At 40.8% G+C, this 26420-nt stretch overlaps 1 protein-coding gene across 5 annotated transcripts in view; it reads left to right on the top strand.

Annotated features, from left to right (window-relative positions):
- NFYC (nuclear transcription factor Y subunit gamma) overlaps positions 1-26420 on the top strand; it is a 95397-nt gene that overhangs the window by 14713 nt on the left and 54264 nt on the right. For 3 of the 5 annotated variants that reach the window (XM_074217651.1, XM_074217652.1, XM_074217649.1), the window contains exons 1-2: positions 18098-18937; positions 20729-20789. The exons of 1 other annotated variant lie outside the window; for it this stretch is intronic. The gene's annotated coding sequence lies outside the window, so the exon portion shown is untranslated. Of the gene's footprint in view, positions 1-18097; positions 18938-20728; positions 20790-26420 lie in introns of those variants that run through there. One more of the 5 variants, XM_074217653.1, reaches the window with a different exon arrangement.

The raw sequence follows: 26420 nt of genomic DNA on the forward strand, positions 1-26420 counted from the left end.
TGTGACTGACTTTATTTTGAAAATATTATAGATTTCTGCATGAAATTAATATCCCTTTTAAAGTAGTCACTTTGGGAGACTATTAATTAATAGCAGTATCAGTAACTTACATATTTATAGTACTCTAAACTTAATTTTAAAAGTGATTTCCCCCTACATGCCCTTTAAAGGAAGGAAGATCTTCGTTGTACGGATGAGGAAAGTTATGTTCAGAGAAAGAAAGTTGGTTTCAGTAGTGTGGGAACCGACCTCCCCCCCCAAGTGATGAAATTCCTTCAATCAGAGCAGCTTAGTGTCCTTTTAGCAATAGAGAGGCTAAAGGATGATGAGTGATAACAAAAATGATAGGAATAGGCAGTATTTGTATCCTCTTTGAAAACTTGCCAGAAGATTATCTCTATCTCACTGAATATAATCTCATGAAACCTTACTGCAAAATGATTCCTGTCATAGGTGAAGAAGCTGAAGTCTAGAGGTTCAATGACTTGTTCAAGGTCCCATAGCAATCAGAAGATACTAAACTTAAATTCAGGTCTCTTCCCTCCAAGACAGGGCTTCCTCCAGTACTGTAAAGGTGGACATGTACAGGACCTGTAACAGGCTACAAATGTTCAGATTGTGTTTTCCAGACAAAGGAGAAGAACTGGGAAGATGCACTATGCTGGAAAGCATGTAGCAGATGAGATCTTTTGAGACTTGTTCTGGCCCTTAAATGGTGGATTGTATCTAGGAGTGTTTTCCAGGAGAGGAGGTAGCTACAACTGTCCAGAAAGGAGATGAGCTTGAGGTTTGGAGCCAGAGAGAGGTTTGTCAGGGAGTTGGAACTGCTGAGATCCCTCCCTGAATTCCTGGTCTGTATCAATCAGTGAGAGTCAGTTCAGAGGAGGGAGAGCAATGGTCACCTTGGCTGAGTGTCAGACAGCACCCACTCTCAAGGAGTATACATACAGTCTAAGGGAAAAGTCAGTATACCAAAAAACTATAGAGAGCACACATAGAACTCATTGGAGAAAGCCAACTGAGAGTTGTTAAAAGAGGCCAGGAAGGCCTTCTTGCAGAAGGTAGGGGTTGAATTGAGGTTTGAGGGAAGCCAGGAGGCAGAGATAAGGAGGGGGGAGTCTAGACACAGCAGACAGTAAATTAGAGGTACTGGAGATAGGAGAAGTGGTGGCTCCTGGGAGGGCAATGGTGGTGGTGGTGGTGGTGGGAATGGAGGTTCTGAAGGACTGGAAAAGCCAAACAGAATTCTGAAAATCAGAGGGATTGAAGGGAAGAGAGACTTGAATGGGGTGAAGGTCTAAGCATTTATGCAGCTCCTCTGTGTGCCAGGCCCTCTTCTAAATAGTTACAGAGATCCCATTGGATCCTCACCACATCCCTGAGTGGTAAGTACCATTATTATTCTCATTCATGCTTAGGAAACCAATTATTATTCTCATTTATGCTTAGGAAACCAAAGCAGACAGGTCACACTGATAGGAAATATCTGTGACTGGGTTTGAATTCTGATTCCAGGCCTAGTGTTCTTTTGCATTGATTGTACCAGTTTACACCATCAGCAGGCTTTTGCAGTGGTCCAGGTGATTAGGGTCTGCACTATATGAAGAATGAGTGACAGGCGTTTTGAAATGCAGGAATAATTTGACTTCTCTTTCTGTAAGTAGCAGTTGCTTTTTTTCTTTTTTCTTTTTGCAAGGTATTGGGTTTAAATGATTTGCCCAAGTTTATACAGCAAAATTAAGTGTCTGAGGCAGGATTTGAACTCAGGTCCTCCTGACTCTAAGGTTGCCCCTAGCACCTGCTTTCTGATTTTAGCCATGAAAGGAGAATTTTGTACATGTCTTTGTAAGTATAGACAAATGTTTACAATGAATATTCATTAAATTTTAAGGTGGTGTTTTTCTTAAAAAGTTGTCAAAAGCTAATAATGATTAGCATGATGCCTTTTGTGAATTACTTAGGGATATATGTCAGTAAAACATCAGCATGTTTTAGGGACTGGAAAGCATGGTTTAATGGGAGCAGATAGTTGGAAATCTGGTAAATCCTAGACAGTTCTTGGGACTGGGGAGTGGAGAAGGAGTTCATATCTTCTTCTTTGGAAGGTGGTGGGTAGTAAACGAGCAATTGTTTTAACCCGTTCTCTCTAATGCCCTTGGACAAGGAGAGTTGAAATTTACACTGGCTGTTGAAAGATGAGGTAAAGGCTGAACAGCATATCTTCTCTTGCTGCTTTTATGGTCTTCCAGACCTTTGCTGAGTCTGGGGGATGTAGAAGGACACCGTATTTTAAGACAAATTATTTGAAGGATTCCAAATCAAAAGATTAAATAACTTGATTCATTTTAATAATGCAAAACATTATTTTAAAAATATACACCAAAGATGGTCATACTTGGTTCTTGCGGTCACCCATGATAGAACTACCTCTGTTTAAAAAAAGAATCCCCTTCTCTGAACATAATCTATTGACTGTCTTTTCCTTATAAACCCCCCCCATTCTTTCTTTGCACTTCCAATACCTTGACCCCTTAGTTCTTTCCCAACCCATCTTTCCCTATACCTCTTCTTCCCATTTTGACCCTTTGTCAACCAAATCAACCAACCAAATCAACTCTGCATTGTCCTCCTCCAGCTTCTTTTATCATATTGTTGATTACATCTTATCATTTATGATTACATTCTAAGCCTCAGCTTTGGATCATTCCTACCATTCTATCCTCCACACATGCTGTTTGCTGAAGGCAAAAAAACTTACACAACCATTTTGACTGGATCTACTACAAATTTAAATTACATAACCTCAGTTGGGCCCTTGCTGCAGCTAGGCAATCTCCTGTACCTCTCCTCATTAACTTTCCTTCTCCTTGATCAAGCCTATCTATCTCTCATCAAACCTCTGTCTACTGACTCAGCTGAGAATATTACCTCCTATTTTACTGAAAAAAATTGAAGACATTTTCTGTGAACTTTCTTTTCTCTTTTTTCTTCATCTCTAATCACACAGCTGCCTTCTGTCACTCACTCCTCTTACCCTTTCTCACATGATAAAGTGGCCTGACTACTTACCAAGGCTAAAGTCTCCTGGTTGTTCAAACAAATCCCATTCTATCCTGTCTCGTTCAGATTGTTCCCACTGTCTTCTCCACTCTTTCACTTATTTTATTTATTTAAGATAAGGGGGTTAAGTGACTTGCCCACGGTCATACAACTAGGCAGTTTTTAAGTGTCTGAGACCAGATTTGAACTCAGGTCCTCCTGACTCTGGGACTGATGCTTTATCTACTACATCACCTAGCTGTCCCTTTTTTCACTTATTTTAAATCTCTCCCTGTCTGCTGACTCCTTCTTATCAACTTCAAATATGTATGTATACCCGACCATCTCGGATAAGTGTCTCTACTTTCTCTCTATAATCTGACTTCCTCTTATTCCACTGACTGCTCTCTTCAAAGATACCGATGATCTGTAATGGCCAAACCAAATGTCCCTTTTTTTCAATCATTCTTCTTGACCTTTTTGAAGTCTTTGACACTGTTGCTCCCTCTCTGACACTCTCTCCTGCTCTCTAGCTTTTCAGAATACCAACTCTCCTGGTTCTCCTATCCATCTGACTATTCCTTCTCTATTTCCTTTGCTGGATCCTTTAGGAGGCAATCAGGGTTAAGTGATTTGCCCAGATTCACAAGTAGTAAATGTCTAAGGTAGGATTTGAACTGGTTCTTCTAACTCTAGGACTAGTACTCTATCCACTTCACCTGGCTGCCTCTCTGAACTACTTGTGGCAAACTCATGAATTTAATTACCATCTTAATGCTGATGATTTCCTTCCTCCCTACTTCCTTCCTTCCTTCTTTTCTCCAATTATATGTAGAGATAATTTTTAACATTCATTTTCACAATGTTGCTGTGAAGGTATACATTGTTCTCCTCTTTCTGCTCACTTCACCCAGCATCAGTTCATGTCTTTCCAGGTTTTTCTGAAATCTGCCTGCTCATTGTTTCTTAAAAAGCAATAATATTCCATTATATTCATATACCATAATTTGTTCAGCCATTTCCCAATTGATGGTCATCCCCTCAATTTTCATTTCTTTGCCACCACAAAAGAACTATGAATATTCTTGTACATGTAAATCTTTTCCCCTTTTTTTCATGATATTAGTAGTGGCTTTGCTAGATCCAAAAGTATGCCATTTTATTGTCCTTTGACATGCTTATAATTTTCAAGTCTATCTAACAGTCTCTGCTGATCCTCAATCTCAAATCTCCAACTGCCTTTCAGACATTGCAAACTTGATGTCTAGCAGACATCTTTAACTATACATATCCAAAACTAAACTCATCTTTCCTCCTAACCCCCCCCCCAATTACTGTAGAAGGCAACACCATCCTCCTAGTTAGTTAGTTAGACTTAGAACTTATGCATCATCCTGGATCCTTCACTATTTCTTAGACACCTCCCCCACCCCCATGCCCAGTCCATTTCCAAAGCCTTTTCAACATCTCTCAAATATGCCCCCTCCTATCTGTAGCACTGTCCCCATTCAAGTGCAGGTCTTCATCCCCTCATTCCTGGACTATTGCTATGGAGTGCCCACCTCAAGCCTCTCCCCCCTCAGTCACCAAAGGGATTGTGCCAAAGGGCAGATCTGGTCATGCTGTATGCAGTCATGTTGTGTGAGTGTGTATGTGTGCATACATACCTACATGCTTGGCTTGCAAAGTCTTTCATAACCAAACCTCCTCCTACTTATCCAGCCGTTTAAACCTTAAACTCCTCCCAACACACTCTTCCGTCCAGTGATACTGGGCTGTTCCATGAAGAAGACTCTCCATCTCTTGGTATTTCCTCTGTCATAGGCAGAGCCCACACCAAACCTGTTTTGAGGAAAATAAAAAAGTTAGACAAGTCCTTGCCATTAAGAAAGAAGCTTAGACTTTGTAGGAAGCATACACAGATAGCTATAAAAAGTAAATCCTTTGGAAAGATGCCAAAGTGCGGGGATGGCTAGGTGGCGCTATCATGCCGGCTCTGGAATCAGGAGTACCTGAGTTCAAATCTGCCCTCAGACATTTAATAATGACCTAGCTGTGTGGCCTTGGGCAAACCCACTTAATCCCATTTGCCTTGCAAAAAAAAAAAAGATTTAAGATGCCAAAGTGCTTTGTGAGGTCAGAGAAGGGAAGAGGTCAGATTTGGAAAGTGGAATCAGAGTAGACTTCCTGGGACAGTGTTTCAGTTGGGTTTTTAAAGCATGATTCTCATTGCCTAGGAAAAGAAGGAAAAGAGAGAGGACTATGACTGTGAGCAGCAGAAGCACAAAAGTTCAGGCTGTGTGTTTGGGGAGTGGAGTGGGCTGGGCTGGAAAGCCTGGGAGCTCCGGATGGTTGTGTGCAGAGGCATCAGGTAACTTAATCATTTGTATAAGGAGGGATCTACCCATTAAGAGGAGTAGCTTGGTTACTATGTAAAGGGATAGATTTTGACTTCAAATGGGGGGGGGGATTGAATGGCATTGTCGGAAATGGTGTAGTTAGAATGAAGTTGGGGGGTGGGATGGGGCAGGTGGAAATGATAATTGATTTTAAAGTTGCTGAGTTTCAGGCTTAGTGGGACACCCAGGTGAAGGATGTTTAGTAGATATTTGAAGTGATGATGATGATGTTTGTTGTTCTGGAAGAAGACCATGACATCAGGGGAGGTGATACCTTAACATGAAAGTGAATTGGATTTGATAGCTATAAAGAGTAAATCCTTTGGAAAGATGCCAAAGTTCAGGGGCAGCTAGGTGGCGCAGTGGATAGAGCCAAGTCACTGTGCCAAGTCACCAGCCTCTCTTTCTCATCTGGACCATCTGGGTCCTGTGACCAGATATGGATCAAGATAACTGGAGGTGGCCCTAGATGGGAGGCAGTCAGGGTTAAGTGACTTGTCCAAGGTCACAGAGCCAAGTAAATGTCAAGTGTCTAAATTTGAACTCAGGTTCTCTTGAGTTCAGGTCCAAGGCTATACCATCTAGCTCCCCATCACATCCATGGCAGTGATGTGATTTGAATCCACTTCTCCAAAGAGGCTGGAGTCTAAATCCAATGTCTTGGATCACTCAATCAGGCTAGCCACACTAACTAGTTTAATAAGATGGCCCAGGGAAAGTAGAATTAGCTTGGTTCTAGAGTCAGAGAATTTAGTCTCAGATCTACTGTTTAGGCTTATGCCCTGGGTGATCTGTGGCAAAGCAGTGCATCTCTCTGAGCCTCAGTTTTCTCATCTGTAAAAATAAGGAGAGATACCCTCAGGGATGCCCTGCAGATTTTTGATATGCTGTGATCTATATGCTGACCTTGGTGGAATAGAGAAGAGGATGATAGGAGCAATAACTAAGTTCAGTTTTTAATGATATTCATTTAGCATGGAAAATAATAATTATAACTAGTGTTTTGCAGTTTACAAAATTCTTTTCATACCTCAACAGAATAGAGGTGCTTGTAGGAACCTTCATATTAATAAAACCTTTCAGGAAACTTTCCCCCTCACACACCCTAGTTATTAATATTTTCTCCTATTTGAAATTTACTTGTATATTTACTATCAGTGAGTAGAATGTAAACTCCATGAGGCCAGGGACTTTGATTCTGATCTTTGTAATTCCCAAGCCTACCACATGCACATACCTGACTTTATTCAACTGAATTTAATTGTATCATTTGATCCTTATAACAACCCAGTGAGACAGGATTAGCAGGGATCCTTGTTACTCAACAGAGGTGAAGTGATTTTACAGGGAAGAAGTGTCTGAGTCAAAACCATGTTAGTCTCTGGCTAGGAACCTCTTCAGTCCAGGATAGCTCCTTCTCGGGAGTCAGGATGAGTATCCTTTGTAAATTGCTGTCCTGTTGTGAATAATAAAACTAAGACCAGGGAGAGTGTATTTGATCTAAAATTTATAAGACCATTTCTTTATTCCTTGATTCTAGATAAGTCAGTATCTTCCTTTTACCTCTGTTCCCTTATCTTGAAATGAGGAGACTAATAATACTAACTCTCCTAAAATTGTTGTGAATCCTTAAGCATCATATAAATTCTGGCTATGACAAAAATAATTATTATTATTACCCCCTCTTTGAGGTTGATGGTTTTTAATCGAGCAATTATTAATTAATTTTGTTGCCACTTTTTATTCTTTATAAATTTGTTAGCAAGGTATCTTAGAATCATAATTTTTTAAAAAATATATATTTGTTGGGGCGGAGCCAAGATAGCGACAAGAGAGGATCCTTTCTTAGGCGCTCTCTCATAAAACTTCTAAACTAAGGACTCTTAAGTTTTCAAGAGACAGAATCCACAGAGGGACCCAGCGAGGCAGTTCTGCTACTCAAGGTAACCTGGAAAAGAGCAGGAAGGCTCTGTTCCCTGGGGTTGGAGGGGCAGCCCTCCAGAGGGTTAGCCCACCAGAGCGAAAGAACTTCAGTCTCTGGGAGGCAGCCCCAGGGCACTGGGAGCCTCAGCTCACAGCAGCAGGGGAGTTACCTGACCTACGACAGGGAGCACCAGGCATAAGTTGGGGGAACAACAGGGGACCTCTGCCGCAGTGAGCATGTGAAGCCCAGCCCTCAGGGCAAACATCCAGCAGCGTGGCCATGGCAGTCCAGATCCAGGAAACTAAAGCTGGTAGAGACAGTAAGCAGGAGCCCCCAGTGCATGAGCCCATTGAGCTGAGGGAGGGGAGTGAAGAGAGACTGCAGAGCTCTGTCCTCTGCCCCTGGAACAGGACTGTGGGGCTCTGACCACATTCAGATGCTGATTGCAGTCTAGGCCCCCCATAGAACAGCAGGGCCCCCCCCAAGCCCACCTCAGCCCTGTGGCAGAGGGGGGCACATACGGTCATTCACAGTCCAGGAGGGAGGACAGAGCCTCACACACGCCTTGTAGGAGTGTCCCAAAAGCTCAGGAAGCACCCCAAAACAGGCTTAGGCTGGAAAAATGAGCAAGCAAAGAAGCAAGAGGAAGACCATTGAGAAATAAATTATCTATTATCCCAAGAAGGATCAATATACTCAGTCTGAAGATGAGGAAACACAAGCTCCTGCATCTAAAGACTCCCAAGAAAAACAGAAACTGGGCTCAGGCTATGACAGAGCTCAAAAAAGACTTTGAAAATCAACTGAGGGAGTTAGAAGAAAAACTGGGAAAAGAAATGAGAGAGATGCAGGAAAAAATATGAAAATGAAATCAGCAGCCTAGTCAAGGAAATCCAAAAAAAAAAAAATGCTGAAGAAAATAGCATGCTAAAAACCAGCTTAGGTCAAATGGATAAAACAGTTCAAAAAAGTTATTGAGGAGACGGATGCTTTAAAAAGCAGAATTGGCCAGATGGAAAAAGAGATAAGAAAACTCTCTGAGGAAAATAAATCCTTCAGACAAAGAATAGAACTCAGGGAGATTGCTGAATTTACCAGAAATCAGGAATCAATACTTCAAAACCAAAAAAATGAAAAATTAGAAGAAAATGTGAAACATCTCACTGAAAAAACAACTGATATGGAAAACAGATTTAGGAAAGATAATTTAAAAATTATTGGAATACTTGAAATTCATGATCAGGAAAAGAGCCTTGACATCATTTTCAAAGAATTACTACAGGAAAATTGCCCTGATATCCTAGAAGCAGAGGGCAAAATAGAAATGGAGAGAATCCACAGATCCCCCTGAGAAAGAGATCCCAAAAAACCAACTCCCAGGAATATCATACCCAAATTCCAGAACTCCCAAGTCAAAGAGAAAATATTACAAGCAGCCAGAAGGACACAGTTCAAATACCATGGAGCTGCAGTCAGGATCACACAGGACTTAGCAGCAAATACACTGGAAGCTCGTAGGGCTTGGAATATAATATACCGGAAGGCAAAAGAGCTTAGAATGCAAACGAGAATCAACTACCCAGAAAAACTGAACGTCCTCTTCCAGGAAAAACGATGGACTTTCAATGAACCAAGGGAATTTCAAATGTTCCTGTTGGAATGGCCAGAGCTGAACAGAAGGTTTGATCTTCAGATACAGGACTCAGGTGAAGCATAGAGAGTGGAGGAGAAGGGGAAAATATAAGGGACTTAATGGTGATGATGAATTGCATGTATTCCTGCATAGAAAAATGACACTGATGATACTCATGAACCTTCTTAGTTAATAGAGCAGGTAGAAGGAGCTTTTATAGATGAAGCACAGGAGAAAGCTGAATTTGAAGATAAAATATGGTGTAAAAATAGAGTCAATAGAAAAAAGGGAAATGTAAGGGGAGAAAGAAAAAGGAGAGGGGGAATAGGCCAAGATATTTCATAGATTTTTCTTTATTACAATGAGCTATTGCAATGATAAGGAAGGGGGAAGGTGAGGGGGAATGAAGGAACCTTCACTCTCATCAGTGGTGGCTAGGAGAGGAAACAGCAAATATACTCAATGGGGTGTAGGCATCTGGAGTAAGAAGGAGGGGGACGGGGGGAAGGGGTGGGGATGTGAATGAAGGAGGAGAGGATGGACCATGTGGGGAGAGTGGTCAGATATAACACATTTTCTTTTTTACTTCTTGCAAGGGGCTGGGCTTGGATGGCTTGTCTGGGACCATAGGGCCAGGTGGATGCTGGGCCTAAGAGGTGGTATGGGGGCTCAGGGCTTCTTGGCCCCAGGACCAGGGATCTGTCTGCTGCGCCACTCAGCGACCCTACAGCAGAGTCAATGAAGGAGAGAGAAAATATAGTGCATGGTAGTGGAGAAATATGAATGGAGGGAGTTGTGATCAGCAATGGCAACGGTGGAAAAATATGGAAGTAACTTTTGCGATGGACTTATCATAAAGAATGTGATCCCCCCCACGACAGAGTTGTTGGTGTTGGAGCACAGACTGAAGCACATTTTTTTTTATTATTATTTGGGGGAGGGTGCAGGGCAAATGTGGCTGGGCGGCCTGCCTGGGGCAGTCAGAGGCCAGATTTGGACCCAGGTGCTCCTGGCTCAAGGGCCAGTGCTCTGTCCGCCACCCAGCCACCCCTACTATTGTTACTATTTTATTTTATTTTAGGTCTTTTTTTTCCTTTTTTATGGTTTTTTGCAGGGCAGTGGGGTTGGGGTGACTTGCATGTCACACAGCTGGGTGACTGTTGGGTGTATGGGGCCGGATATGGGCTTGAGTGCTCCTGGCTCCAGGGCTGGTGCTCCATCCACTGCGCCACCTGGCCATACTTACAATTATTACTGTTATTTTTTTCAATTTCAATTTTAATTTTTTTTCGCTCCCCTTTATCGCTCAAGCGAGTCTATATTTTTTGGGAGGAGGGGAGTATTTTGTTTATTCTTAAACAAGAATATTTTATTAATGTATAAAAAACATTTGTACAAAATGGGAATAAATAAATATTAAATTAAAAAAAGAAACTCACATGAATATATAAACTCTTCCAAGTACGGAAGGAATAAGCAAAAATCAAATTAAAATGGTAAGCAAAATTTATCTGATAGTGTAGGCCATGTCAGGATACATAGAACTACTTGATAAATTCTTATTGTGAACTAGATTTTTTTGAATAACTATAGTAAGATTTGAATAAGTGCAGTAAGATTTGAGAATCACAGAACAGATTGGAAAGGAAAATATTAAAAGTCACAGTCCAATCCCTTTCATGAAGCCAGAAATAGCCACCCTAAATTCATTTTTTTTTTTTAGTTTTTTTGCAAGGCAATGGGGTTAAGTGGCTTGCCCAGGGTCACACAGCTAGGTAATTATTAAGTGTCTCAGGCTGGATTTGAACTCAGGTACTCCTGACTCCAGGGCCAGCGCTCTATCCACTGGGCCCCCTAGCCGCCCACCACCCCAAATTCATAAAATCACCCCCCTAGTGTAAGGATGAGTAAATCTATTTAAGAAAAGCACAATAAAGAAGTACCCATATTTATCTTGGAAATATATATATATATATACATATATATATATATATATACACATATACATATGTGTATATATATATTTATTTGTTGATATCTTTTTACATTGCCTGCATTTCTCCTCTGAGAGCCCTCTAATAAAATAAAAATACAAAAAAATTAGCAGAACTGATCAATATTTTGACAAAGGCTTAAACTACATATTTCATACCCATAGCCCTCTCACTTCTACAAAGGAATCAAGAAAAGGGGTTTTTTCCAAAGTTCTTCTTAAACTATAGCAACTTGTGTGACTACAAGAAGCACAAAACAATTGAAAGTAAATATGACAAATATGACCCACAGCATCTTCACAAATGAAAAGAGCCTCGGCCCCAACACAAGAATCCTTTCTTCAATATCCAGACCACCCAGTCATCCAACCACTTCTTGAACATCACCAGTGACAAGACCCCTGTCCCACTGCCTCTCCAAAGGCCATCCAGTCTATTAGTAGAGAGCTAATTTTTCCTTGTTGGAATTTTATATGAATATTTGACCTTTGTTCTATGTTCTGGAGTCATGGAGATCTAGTCCCTTACCACATTGACACTAAGGATTGTTTTCTTTCTTTGTATTTGTATCTGAAGCTCCTCCAATTGTGGGAAGCACTTAGTCTTTTAGTAAATCTTGTGGTATGGTGGACCTAGAGTCTGGGAAACCTAAATTCAGATCAAGATGGGTGTGATTCTGGGTAAGCCTCTGCCTCAGTTTCCTCAACTATAAAGTAAGGATCAAAATAGCACCCATCTGGCAGGTCTGCTATTGGTGTCAGAGTAGGTAAGACCTGTGAAGTGTCTGGCACTTATTACTAACCCCATTTTATAAGTGAAGAAACTGAGGCTCAAAGAAGTGAAATGATTTATGCCAAGACTAGTTATATTTCCACTATGTCACACACACACACACACACACACACACACACACACACAAACACATATCATTTGAATGATTCTTTATTGAGAAATGGTTTAGTCTGACCTGCCAGCTGTCCTGTTCTCTTTTCTTTTCCTTTTTTTTTCCCTGTTAAGACCCATGGAAAATCTATTCTTAACAGTGCTTCACTTTGCTTATGAACATTTCTAAAAATAAATTTTATTTTTTAATTATTAAGCATTTCATTTTTCTTCCTGTCTCCCGTCAGGAAGGGGAGGGGGAAACCCAACCAAAACCCTTGGAACAAATCATTGGAGTCAAGCAAAACAAATCCTGTATTGACCATGTCCAGAAATGGTGATTCATTGTGTTTGTTGATCCATCATCTCTCTGATGGGTGAAAAACATTCATCATCAGTCCTCTGGAATCAGTATGGATCATTTAGTTGATGAGAATTTTTAAGTCTTTAAAATTGCTTATTTTTACTACACTGATGTTAGCTTATAAATGCTTGTTCTCCTGGTTATGCTCACTTCACTTAAGTCCATACAAGTCTTCCTAGGTTTCTCTGAAGCCATTTCTTTATTTCTTACACAAAGTAGTATTATATCCCATGCTTAATAATGTAGTAAGAATATTATTTTCTTTGTGTTAAGCTTTTTTGGGGGGGAGGGGTCAGAGTAGTTGGTGAAGAAACTAGATGCCAATCATCTGACCTTTGTTTCAGTGTCTATCTTAATCTATTAAGAAGAGACCAAGGATGACCTTTACTGAGGACAAATGAGTAAATTTTCTAAAGGATCTGGACTTTTTCAGCCAAATGAACAGCAAATGTAGTTTGCACTTGTCCTTTTACCTACTGCCACTGGAATGGCCAAATAGCTGCAGTCATTTTTACTCTTGGGAGTTTCCTCTTACAGTTTGATTGGAGGCAGTTTGGAGAGCTATTAATGGCCTCTGCTATTAGAGGGATGTCAAGGTTCTGTAAGAGTATGGTGGAATTATGTATAGCTGAAAGAGGTTTTTGTTTAATTTGAGTATCTTGTCTTTGACCATGTCAAGGCATCATCCAAATGCCAAGTGTATTATTTACAGCTCCTAAACTTGAGTAAAGACAATACCTGAAATGGGTAAACACATCTCATCTCCAGAACATTACTTCAATATATATACACACCGACTTTGCTGCTTACATTTGCAAGTTTTGGGGGGAGGTACTATTACTGAATCAAAGTCTTGTGTAGACTTTCTTAAAAACTAATCAATAACATTTTGTTTTATTCATATATATATATATATATATATATATATATTAACTCCATCAGAATATGTTGTACTTTTCAGAGTAAAATATTTTGGACTTAAAGCAATATTGTCATTTATCGAAGCCATCTTTTTTCTTTTCTTGTCCTTTTTTTTGACCCTCCTAAAAGTAATCATGGAATGATATAGGTGTAGGAGATCTTATATATCATCTAATCCAATCCATGTTTTGCATTAGAGTCCCTTTCTTACAGATGAGGATGGTGAAGCTTAGTGAGGTAAGGGAGTTTCCTCCAGGGGTTGGGAACTTAAAACCAGGCCTTATGATTCCAAATAAATTCAGTGCCTTTCTGTACTTTACCATATTATTATTTCAGCAATCCTACTCTGACATTTTTGTGGTAGTATTTCAGAGTATATAAAGTCCTTTGTCATAGTACAGATCTATAGATTACAAGTCTTTCAGAGTTATAAGGACAAATACTTAAAGAAGATTCATGTATGTAACTTTTGAAAAAAATTATAAACTTAATCTTTTTGTTCTATTATGTCTGATCTTATAATCTCATTTGGGGTTTTCTTAGCAAAGATACTGGAATATTTTGCCATTTTCTTTAGCTCATTTTACAAATGAGGAAACTGAGCCAAACAGGGTTAAGTGACTTGCTCAGGGTCACAGGATAAATAAGAGTCTGAGACCACATTTGAACTCAGGAAGAGGAGTCTTTCTGACTTCAAGTCTACCACTCTAACCACTTAGTTGTCCATAAACTTTCTTTTTTTTTAAAGGTTTTTTTTTTTTTTGCAAGGCAAATGGGGTTAAGTGGCTTGCCCAAGGCCACACAGCTAGGTAATTATTAAGTGTCTGAGACCGGATTTGAACCCAGGTACTCCTGACTACAAGGCTGGTGCTTTATCCACTTTGCCACCTAGCCACCCCTGTTCATAAACTTTCAACAAAAACCAAAAACATAAAAAACAATGAACACATTTTTACCCACACACACTATATTTAACAGTGGAAATGAATGATTGAATGAATTCACAGCCAACAAAAAATATATATACTTTTGTTTTACTTTCTTATTTTTCTTTCTTTTTTCATTTTATAGTTATACTCATTCTGTATAGTTTTGGTTCTGTTTTACTTTGTTTACTTAATAGGTCTTAACATAGTCATGTTTCATAGTTGTAGTTTTATGATATGTGTTGATTAATTCAGTCAGATATAGTTTCTACTTTATTATAACAAAGCAATTTTGAATATTTTTGTACACAAAGCTCCATTTTTTCCTTTTAAATGATACCTTGGGTATTATCTTAGCAATGGAATTTGGGACAAAGGTTTGTGGCTCTTAGTGTATACTGTTGTATTGCTGGCCAGAATATTTACACAACCTACCAATGGTGTATTCCTGTGTCTGTTTCCTTATGTCCCTTCACCTTAGACCTTTTAATTTTTAAAAAACATGTTTACCATTCTTGCATTTGTAAGAATGATAGCTTATGGTCATCATAATTTGTATTTGTACTTTAAACAAGAACAAAATCAATTAATTTTTTAAATAATTGTTTATACTTGGAAATAAATCTCTATGATTGTGTCCATATGAACTTATTGTTAGCTAGTCTCTTTTTTATCCTTTGTCCATTTCTAGGTTTATTTTTATATTTTTTCTTTTATATAATATATATGTATATAAAATATATAGAGTATAGACAGTCCTTGTTCTGTTTTCTTTTCTTATTATTTCATCTAAGTTCACAATACTTTATCGTCCTTGTCATCCTGTTTAATGACACAAAGCTAATCTGTTCCGTCCTGAGAAGAACACATAGAAGGCATAGTAAGACAGCTCAGAGAAAGTAACTAAGTTGGAGAGGGAACTGGAGGTTTGAAAGTATTGGAACTAGAAATGTTGAACCTAAAGAGCAGATTTAGAGGGTTTGTGATCCTTGTGTTCAGGTATTTGAAGCGCTGTACTAGGGATTATACATTAACATGCCACCTCTACTAGCCTTTGGATGCCTTCCATGCCAGTAAAGGTCGATTTTTTTCACCTCTCTCATGTGGGATCTTTAACTACCTTCAGAGCTCAGCTCTAGTCATTCCCCTCTTATATTACTTCTTTCACCTCTCCATTAATACCAAAATAGTTTTGTGCATATTTTATATTTATTTCGCCTGTAGAACGCATGCTGTGAGGTTAAGAACTGTTTCCTTTTTGTCTTTGTATCCTGGTATGTAGTAGGTACTTGCTTGGCCTTTGAGGGAACAAATGGGGTAGATATAGCAGTCAGGTTTAGGTTGACTAAAGCAATCTTCCCAACAATTTAAACTATATAAAAGTGCAGTGGGCTGACATTCCTCTTATGAAGCAAAGACTGGATAATTACTTGAGTATCTGTTTTATCAGGAATTCTCTGTCAGGTCCAAGTGTGATTCTTTGATATACCATTTTATTAAGCAGTTCAGTTGTTGGACATTTTAGGTTGTTTATAGCTTTATGATTACAAATAATATTGCATGTTCATTTTCAACATTTATTCTTTGTAATTGTTAGGATATATTCTTATTAATTTCATCATTGGGTTAGAGTATGATTATTTTTATGTTTCTTGTTGAATAGTTCCAAATTACACTCCCCAGCACTGAATTTTGTCGCTTATGATTATTACTGCCAATTTGGACGACTATGAAACTTAGTATCTTGGTTATTTTATTTTAGTGTCTTTGATTACTCATAAGATTGAATATTTTTTGTTTACAATAGTGTCTTCTTTTGTAAATAGGTTCGTATGCTTTGACAAATGAGTTAACATGTAAAGGGGATTTTGTAATCCTTAAAACGCTTTGTAAGTGCGACCTGTCCGTATTATTATTAGCCAGCTCTTCGGTAAGAGACTTGGGTGGTGTTCTCGCCTCGGTTCCTCACGGACTTCAGCTGTTAAGTCTTCGGCTCTTCCGGAAGGTCTGTTGGTGAAGCTCCGGCCTTTTCCTCCTCCTAGGCTGGGGGGTCAGGGCAGCCGACCCGGGCCCCCCAGAGTCGCCTTCCCCTGCCGCGAGCGGAGTTCCCACAGTAACTTTCCGACGTGAGCCCGCTGGCTTCTTGCAGAAACTACCGAGGACACCGTCATTCTGTCGTACAGACGTCTCGGGGAGCCAATCGGAGGCGCCGAAATTCTCTTCAATTTTTTAAATGGAACTCTGACGGCCAATGAGCAGCGCCCGGGCTGGGGAGGTGCCCGCCCCGCTGCATAACGCGAGCTAAGCCCCGCCGCGGCCTGTGTCGCCCCTCGGGGCCGGGCCCGGGGCTGCGGCGCCGGGGCCTGGGGCGGGGGCTCGGCCGGCCGCCCCTGGGCGCCGCCGGGGGCCGCTGGGCCGCGGCCGCCGCCGCTGACCCCTGCTCTGCTGCTCAAGGTAACTTTAAAACAGGAAGTGTCCGAAGGAGGGCCCCGATGACGCGCAGGAGCCAATGGCGGCGGCGCGGCCGTCGCCGAGGGGGCGGCGCGGCCAATGAGGCGGCCGGAGGCGAGGCTCGGTGTCAAATAGCAGGATAGATTGAATGCCTCTGCCTGTTAGAGTGGAAGGAGGCTGCAGGGCTCCGCGGAGGCCGCCTCGGAGTTTTTCACTGAGGCAGGGGTCAGCTGAAAGACAAAGAAAAATGGCGAATAGTTTGCTGGGGGGGCCGCGGTTCGCCCTCGCCCCGGAGTGGACCTTCCCGGCTCCCGGCTCGGCAGCTCCTGCGCCTTTTGTTTCCTCGTCCTTGGGGGGGAGGGCTAGCGGTGACTTAATTTCTCCCTGTCCGAGGAGAGATATAAATAGCTTCATGTAAAATTAATGCAGTTCCCGGTAAGTTTCCTTCTTTGTTTTCTGTTGAAATGATCGAAACTGTGCTGGCCTCGCCGAGTGTGGACAAGTTGCCCTGCTTGAGAAAATGGCCCCTTTGCATTCCGGGCATACTTCCCGGCGCACCTCCGGCCGGGCTCCTCGCCGGAGCTCCTGCATGCCCTTCAGGGGGGATGGGGATGGGGGAGGGCTTTTATTTTATTTTACTTTATTTTTTGCCTAGTTCAGTGTGGAGGTCCCTGAAGAAAGGTTAATCATTTCCCCAGGAAACGGCAGTCAAACACCTAACTCTGAGCCCCGGGCAAGCCAGGCTCAAGAATTAGCTCAACTATTTTCTAAATAATGTTCCTTTGTTCCAGTGTGAGGAAGCTTTACATATAACATAGACTAGCCAGCACTGTCCACACAGGGTCTTGCCAGAGGTGAGGTGTCCTGGAACTCTGCAAGCTTCTATGATTTCAAGACTGGGTGTTCTGAGTTTGGAGAAAAAAAAATAGTATTTCCACATAAAGCTTCAGGAGGTATCATGGTGAAGGCCTTGAATTTACCAGGGGAAATTCTTCCATAACTTTGTTCTAATCCAGTTGCCCCTAGTTCTTATAGACACTAGTAAATCTACGTGACAATATTTCCTATTTTACACACATTGACATAGACACTCGCACTTCTGCTGAGTCTCTACAGTAACCGAATTTGATACATTTCTCTCATCTCTTTCCTCCCCCCCCCCAATTTTACACATCTTGGTACAGGTTCTTTATACAACATAAACTAGATTTCTATGATTTTTTTCTGATGACTTGAAAAGTTGAATCAAGGCAGCTCAGTCTCTTGTCCTTGCAGATGCTGTTAGATTTTTGCTTGAGAGGATTTGTGAAGCCAATGCAAGTTGCTAAAATCGAACCAGCTAGCTCTTGTGGATAATCAGATCTTCCATCCTTTGTACAAACATCCACAAAATACATGACAGATATAAGCAATCCTTTGTTTTCTTTCTTTCTTGCAAATAAGGAATGAAGGTCACTGGAATGTGCCTGCAGTAGAGCAGGCATTACAAGAAGCTGAACACCAGCAAGGGCAGTCCCAGGAGAGAGGAAAGGAGCAGGCCTATGCAATTGGAAGTGGGTGGGTGGACATTCTCCCTCCTTGATGTCAAGAACCTAGCCAAAAGGAAAGGCCTGGGTTTGGATTTGGGGTGTCTGTGATTGAAACGGCAGTGCCATCAAAGTTGCTGGAAGCAGGCCTCAGACGTTAGTGAGAGTGACCTTGAAATACTGCTGCTGGAGTTTAAAGCATGAAGGACAAAGTTTGTTTATACAGCTTTGTATTGAAAAGCTGGATCAAAGATGAAAAGAGATGGAGGAAATTTGGGATGTTTAGATGGAAGGGTTAGTGGGAATAGATTATAGATTCAAATTAGAATTTCAAGTCAGACAGACAAATCATTATGCTTTCAGTCTCCTCACTTCTCTTTCCTTACCCCTATTAGAAAGTCTAAAACTATTATGATACGTGAGTGAACTGCTTAACTTTGAATCATTCTTCTTAAATCTATAGAGATTTTGGCCTCTGAATGGATATTTTAAGAGTTCAAAATAGTTTTGTTTATGAAACTTCTTTTGGGGAGTTGGAATGCTTATCTTGATTTCAGAAAATGACCATTCTGGGAAATGAAGTAGGCACTTAAAAATGATTAGATTTTACCAGGGAGACCTGAAAGTTAATTTTTTTTTCTTTTAGCAGTCACTGATCTGCATGTTACCATCCACTCCAATTTGTATTTATGATTTTTAAGCCAGTTGTGGATTCTGGCAAGTGTGTTGTTAACTGGAAAGCACAAGAGCCTCGGAGTTGTGGAGTCCCTTTTGTGAAGTCTATTCTAACTCCTTCCAGCAGAAGTCCAGGACTATACAGGGAAGGCCAAGGTGAAGGAAGGGACATCGGAGAAGCCTAGACAAAGCAGCCTACAGGGGTAAGCACCAAAAGATATTCTATAATCTTTGCGGGGGGGGGGGGGGGGGGGGGGGGGGGGGGGGGGGAAGCTAGTAAGGATCTGGGCCTATATGGGCACTAAGAATCCTTTCCATTATATTTGATAGACAGAAATCTTCTAAAAGAGGGCCCTTTCAACACTCTGGGCTGTTATTTTTCCCAAGACATGTAGGTAACCTCCCAGGGAACCAGAGCTTGTAGAAGGAGACAGAGGGCCTTCAAAGTAGTTGAAACTTCTCTGTATTAATGGAAGAGTTTATTGTTTGATTGTCTCTGGCTGTGCCAGATTAAAAGCTTAATTATAATAATTGTGACTAGATCCAGGCATCTCTCCTAAGGAAGCAAGGGAAAATCTGTATTGAATTCTGGAAAAAGTTTATTAGAACTGGAATCTCCTCTTTAAAAAAAAAATTCCTACACTTTACTGCTGGAAAGAGAGCAGTGATAATATATTTTTCATTCCTGTTTATACAGATGTTTCCTCCATTTAGTTTGTGTTTGCTAAGACTACATACTGTGTAAGCAGTTTCCCCTTGAACCAGGACTCAATTCCATACTGTTATCCCCTTGATAAAAGTGAGGCCAGTGTACTGTAGTAAAAGAGTTTGCAGTTAGAGTACAAACAACTGGGTTTTGTCTCTAGTTGACTTTGACTCTTAAGTCATTGCTCAGGGCACCTTGGGCAAGTGTCTTCTCCTCTCTGGGCTTCAATCTCATCTCTTTTTCAAAAGAGAAAATTCTATCAAATGCTCTCCAAGGACCTTCCAACTCTAAAACTACTGATTTTCTGAGTAGACCGTATTGGATTCAATGTTGTTTGACTTTAAGTGTATTATAAGCCTCAGTTTCCTCATCTGTTAGGTAGAGATTTTTCACCAAGTGATTATGATCAAAGCACTTTTACAGACCTTTTAGCAGACCAGACAAGGGATATGTCATTTTGTTGAGGTTTCCAATGATAGATCTTCTGCTAGCCCTCATGTTTCAGTAGTTAAAGGTATTATTTTTAGGTAGAAGTCATGTGTTTTGTATTCAGACCAATTTTAACTGTAAACTCTGGGCTTTCTTTGTTTACCTTCATTTCAGTCCCTGAACTGATTGGAACCAAGTTCCAAGTTTAGGATTACAATTGCTGTCATTTCTTTGGTTAATGGGAAAATGAAGTTGGTTTCTCTTTAGGATCTGAGTATTCCCTCACAGTCCTCATCTGCTTAAAACCATGTTTTAGGATAATAAAGTGAAACATCTGTGGATATATCTTTTAAAAATACTTTTGCTATTTGTTCTCGGGGGTGGGGGTGGAAGGGTGGTTTATGATGTGTTTCACTTCCTGTCCTATTAGGCCACTTCCTATAAAGCCTGGTCAGCTCAGATGCCTCCTTTCCTTGGTTAGAAAGAACTGTTCTTGGGCTTTATGAGATTTGGTGACACTTGCATGGGTTTCTATGTAAATTTAAACCCTGTGGGTAAAATGGGTTGTCTTGAAGTCTTATAGAACATGATAGGAAGGAGCCCTGTTCTTTTTAGAAACATTCTGGCATTTGGACTTTGCTCCTGCTGATAGGAGAATACTCGCTGTTTACCCTCATGCTTCCTAAGAGCAAGTTAAAGCACCTGGCAATACAACACAAGAGCTTCCTCATTATCTCCAGTAGTGATGACCGAACAGGGTCAGGAGTAAAAAAGTTTTATAAGCCTCATGTTAATAGAGCACTCCTTCAGCATGTCTTGAGGTACACTCTGCAAGTCTTATGTCATCTCTGTTTTACAGATGGGGAAGCTGATGAAGCTGAGGTTCAGAGAGATTAAGTGACTTCCCCAAGGTCATACAAGTAAGTGTCAGAGCCAGGACTGGAAGCCAGGCCTCTACTGAGTCTAAACTCTGTACTCTTCCTTCCTACAGCCCAGCCTGCCCACTCACCTGTCCAGTTAGGCATTGAGGAAAGGCACAGGGAACTTTCTAATGCAGCTCTTCACTTGACAGAAGAGAATTACCGGTCCATGGTCATGCAGTTCACTGGTTATAGGGGTCTGGAACTGGTTAACAATACAGGCCTCCAGGATTTTTTGGCTTCCCTCTCCAGAAAACCTTTCCAATCCTTCTAATGCCTCTCTCTGTCTGTGCATAGCTGTTTGTATGTTTTCTCCATTAGACTGGGAGCTCTTTGAGAGTAGGAGCTGCCTGCCTTTTTATCTTTCCTTGTATCTCAAGCACTTAGTACATGATGATTGACTGCAGACTACCCAGGTTTGCCTTCAGTTCTTAGGTTTTATCATCTACAACTAATGATGATAGCTAACATTTATATGGCATATAGAATTTGGGTGAAAAGAATCTTTGAGATCATCTAGCCAAGTCCTTTCCCTTTACAGAGGTGGCATTTCAGGCCCACATTGGGGAAGGAACTTGCTTGAATTTGTATAAGCCAAGATTTGAACCAGGCTCCAAATGGTGATGCTTCACACTCCTGGAAGTTTATAGAATTCTTTACTGATGTTCCCATTTCCCAGCAGTGGGAACAGATAGTATTGTAGGTATTATCATTATTATTATTGTTGTTGTTGTTGTTGTTATCATTGTAGTTGTTCTCATTTTACAAATGAGAAAACAGATTTGAAAAAGACTAATGACTCCTTCAGTATTTCAGAGTTGATGAGTGACAGGTAGCCCCAATGTTTTGACTTCAAGACATAGCTTAGATTGTTGTATCTAGTTCCATCCAGTTCATATTGGAACAGTAATATTAGGAATGATAACATTAGCAACATATATGTTGTTATGTAAAGGTTTATGTAAAGGTTTTTCCAAGTGCTTTTCTTATAGCCTGTGAGGTAGATAGTATAAGGAACATGATTCTCATTTAACAGATAAGGAAACTGAGGATGGTTTCTGAATGCTTCCTGGGCTGACCACTTATTGAGAAGGACAATGGCTACCTAAGCCTCCTTTCTTTATCTGGGCTGTTTTTATTTCTTCACCCCGACTCTAGTGTTGCCTTCTAACCTCTCATACTGAGAAGGTCAAGTAAACAGATGGAGAGTGCAGGCAGCTGAAAGTTCTCAAGTGTAAGAATCTGTTATTAGACTTGTAAAGCTCATTGCACACCTCATTGTTAGCTTAACCGTTGGGTGATAGTTACAGAGTAGTGGAGAAAGGACTGCTGGGTTTGGGAGATGTTTTGCCTCCCAGAGTTTACTAGCTATATGATGCATGGTCTCTCCTTTCTTAGCCTCCATATCTCCTCTGTAACTGCTTATGATATTTTAAGGAAGGTCTTTGTCAACTTTAGAGCTCTTAGAGAAATGTGAGGAGGAGGGTTTGTGAGAAAAATGAGACATTATCAGGAGATCTAGACTTGAATTCTGCCTCTCTCATTTGGACTGGATACTTAAGTCCTACCTTGGTTTCTCATTCTATAATATGAAGGTTAAAATTCTTGCAGTATCTACCTCACAGAGCTATTGTGAGGATCTAATGTGCTAATGGATTAAAAAGTGCTACATAAATATAATTGTGGTTGTTACTATTATGGTTGTTATTAAATTCTGTTGTGGCATCCCTATTTGGGATGAGAATATCTTGGGTCAGTCATTTCTTCCTGGAAAAGTTGAGAATCAGCACGGAGACTAATGGTGGCCACCCGACTGAGATAAAATCCAGAGACTGGACACCTTTCTTGCCCCCCCCCCCCCATTAGAAGGAAGTAGAAAATATGTACTCAGTGCACCTGTTTGGGAATCAAGCTTCATGAATAACATAGTTGTCAGGGAAGCTAGTTTGTAAAGTCCCTCCTTAAAATAATAAATTCTTTAGTGCTTAATGTACTCTAAATTTTTTAATTCATTTTTTGATGAGAAAAAAATGGAGATTTATTATAGGGTGGGAGAGAATCAAGTACCAATCATGACAGAGTCCTCTTGAATTGTCTTAGTGGAAGCATTTGGAACTGAGAGGAGTTAAATCAAAATCCTGATCTTGTTGCTTATGACTTGTGGGACTTTAAGCAAGTTACTTCACCTTTGGGGGCCTCAGGTTTCCTTCGGTGTAAAATGAGGGACACCCCTTCCCCATCTAGTGCCTGTGATCCTACCCTGGATTCGTCACCTGTCTTGTTATATATGTGGTCTCAAATTGAAATTCTGTTTTTTGACTTCAGGGTTCTGTCCATTACTAATGTTTCTGTGCCTTGGGAGGACTATCACATTTTTACTTATGGAATATTGAATCACCAGTTTGGAGAGCCAGTGTGGCAGAGGGGCCAAAAGGCCTTTTTGTGGGAATTCAGAAGGACCTAGATCCAGACCTGACTTTAGTGTTTAGTAGTTATGTGACTTTGGGTAAATCATTTCATTTTGAGACTCAGTTTCCTTATTGGTCAGATGAGGAAATTACAGAGAGGGCTGTGGATTATGTTGGAGTAAATGATTTCAGAGATTCCATGACCAGATGGTCTGTAATGCTCCTTTGGGCTCTGTGGAGATGTAAGCATTGTAAATGTCTACATTTGACAGTGATTATTGAGAACTTAGTGGTATGTCCACAGTTCCTAGAAATTCAGTTTGTTTTGCAGTCAATTATTTCAGCTTTCCACTGAGTGGGATCTTCAGTCTTTAAAACTTCTTTAGTTTTCCATGTTGATAAAATTTACTCATTTGGTTAGTTCCTACTGGTGTTACTCCTATATCTACCTCTCTTTCATATTTCTCCCCTGAAAACTCACCTCCCCCTCTGTGATGCTCAGTGGAATGTATTTTTTTAAGTGAAAAAAGTTTGCTATAAATACTGTTATGACTCTGTGCCTTAGGAAAAGGGAGGTCAGAAGGAGAGGGAGTGGACATAGTTCTCCTCTAGAGTAAAAGAGTTCAAGGAAAAAAGCTCTGGTAAATATTTATGACCTTGTATTGCTTGGTTCAAAGAAAGAAAGGAGAAGAAGATGACCAGAGCAAAGAGCATGGAATTACAGATTGTAAGGATTTGAAAGAATCATTGAACATTCTAGACTCTCAGAGATGGGAAGGACTTTAGAGATCCATTGGATTCCTTTTTTTCTTGCAGGGGTGTTCTCCTGGTGAACTTTGCAAAACCTCAAATAGGAGCATCGCACTAAAAGTACCTACAGCAAACCCTAGGCATCTAGGCAGTGCTTTAACCACAAATTCTCAGCAAGTCATTTCTAGTCCTACGAACAGATGAGCACTAAAGAGGGGCAGGTGCTCCAGAGCAGCATTACAGGAGCTGGAGAGGCCAGGGGATTTAGCAGGGCTTTCAATAGGAAAGGTTATATTTAGATTCAGAGTAGAACATAGTGCTCATAATATTCATTTCTAGGCTAAGCATTTCATAATTATCCTTCACATAAAATCCAAAATAAGGACAACAGCAGACCGAGGATGGGACAGTGATGATCAATCAACGTCAGGCCAGGTTCTCTTCATAGCAGTGTCTGTAACTGTTTCTTCCTCATTAGCTAAAGGGATGTGCCCACTAATGAAAGCCCTCAGAAAAGGTTGATTAGCTTTGTCAGAGTCCTGCCTTTCTTCCCTCAAAAAAGTCAAGTAGAAATGGAACTGGACAGCCCCTTGGGGACCATCTGATCTTGTCAACACTCCTCACATATGGGGAAACTGATGCTCGAAGGAACAGGGATTTACCTGGAATGACTCAGTATTCTGCTTCACAGGAGGCTGACCCACACATTTGGTAGGTGTCATGTCTGGGGCAGCAGGCCTGGGTCAGGAAGAGCCTAGTTCAAATGTGATGTGTGTGTGTGTGTGTGTGTGTGTGTGTGTTGCTGGGCAAGTCCTTACTCTTCCCTTCTGTCCACTTCTGTGTCCTAAGAGTTCATCCCGAGTGGCAGCTACTTAATGCACGCTAGTTGCCTTCCTCCCTTCTCAGTCCATTTCCTCTGTAAAAGTGACTGTGGCGGACTGACCTGATGGTCTTGACAGTTCCAGCATGCCATTTCCTTGCTGAAGGTGGTTCTTTGGCCTCCCGGCTTGTTGTTCAGATGTAGCTAACGGTGGACATGGCTGCCACTCTTCTGTTGCTTTGAATTCTCTGGCCATAGCCCTCTGAGGAGTGGGCTATATGGTGGAAGCAATTACAGCCCCTCTGATTTCTTAGTTATCCATCTCTCCAATGACCTGAAGGTCTTTCTCGGGTTCTTTTAATATTTTGTAACTGTTATGATACCTTTTATACCACATTTGACATTTTTGGTAATGTGCTACAGTCGACCCCATCTCACCATGCAACTTTTCATTGATCTTTGAGTCACTTTTATTTTGGTTCTTGGGTTTAATTAAGACAATAATACCACCTGTTCCATAGACAATCTTTCATTGAGCATTTAAGTAATGTCCTGCGTTCCAGACCCTTTGGTTAGACACTGAGGTGTAAAGACTGGAAACTCACATTCTGTTAGAGGCAGGGAGAGGGGAAAACATGGGCATAGACAATCAGGACAAAATGTATAGACAACATCTAGATAAAGTAATGTTTAGGGGAGAGGTAGTAGAGAGCACTGACCATTGGGGTGGGTGATCAGAGGTGGGAGAGAGGGAAAGTTTGTACAGGGAACCTGGGTAGGACGCTTTAGCTAAAAAATATAATCTGTGAAGTAGGTTCATTTGAAACCAGTCTGGAAAGAAAGCCTTTAACTGTTTAGCAGGCAAGTCTTTTGTTGATCTTTGAGGTGATCGGGAACTTCTGAAGCTTCTTGAGATGAACAACCTGGTCAGCCCTGTGTTGTAGGAAACAGATTTCTAGAACACTTTTAAGGTTTTCAAAACTTATAACCCTCTCTGAGGTCAAATTATTCTTTCTGTTTTATTTAGATAAACTGAGTCTTAGAGATTTTCTAAGGTAGATGACCAAGCTCCTGACTCTGAATCCTGTGTACTCTACACTTCACTTTGTTGCAGTGTCACCATCACTACAGTATACCAGTGGTCATGATTTCAATTAATTGTGAGGAATTTAGCTAGATGATCCTTCCTGTAATAGACAGCTATAGAATTTCTTTTGACCAGTGACCTAGGCTGGGCTAAGGGACTTTCTTTGGAGCCTTCTGCGAAAAGCTCAGGCTCTCCAGGGAGTGAATAAGCTAGTGCCTGGCCTTTCCATCTCAGTGATTGGAAGCTTCAGTTTGCTTTAATTAACATCATCTAGTCCAGCCTATGTACTGAGACATAGATATTAGGGGTCCCAGATTGTAAAGTACCTTAGTGATTGTCCAGCCTCCCCTCTGTGATTGGTCCACAATTATATAGCTAGCAATTGCCCAACCCATGATGCAGTCTGAGGGCTTCTTGGATTTAGAATCTTGAGTCTCATATTCTTGCCCCAGCACTGCACTGCTTCCTGCAGCAAGTTGGAGAAACATCAGCCTTTTTACTCCAGGATGTGTCCATTTGAAATTTGTAAAAACCATGATCAGAAAATATGAAATTATCGAAGGAAT

Source organism: Macrotis lagotis, chromosome 1, assembly GCF_037893015.1.
Source record: "Macrotis lagotis isolate mMagLag1 chromosome 1, bilby.v1.9.chrom.fasta, whole genome shotgun sequence".
NCBI classification, from domain to species: domain Eukaryota; kingdom Metazoa; phylum Chordata; class Mammalia; order Peramelemorphia; family Peramelidae; genus Macrotis; species Macrotis lagotis.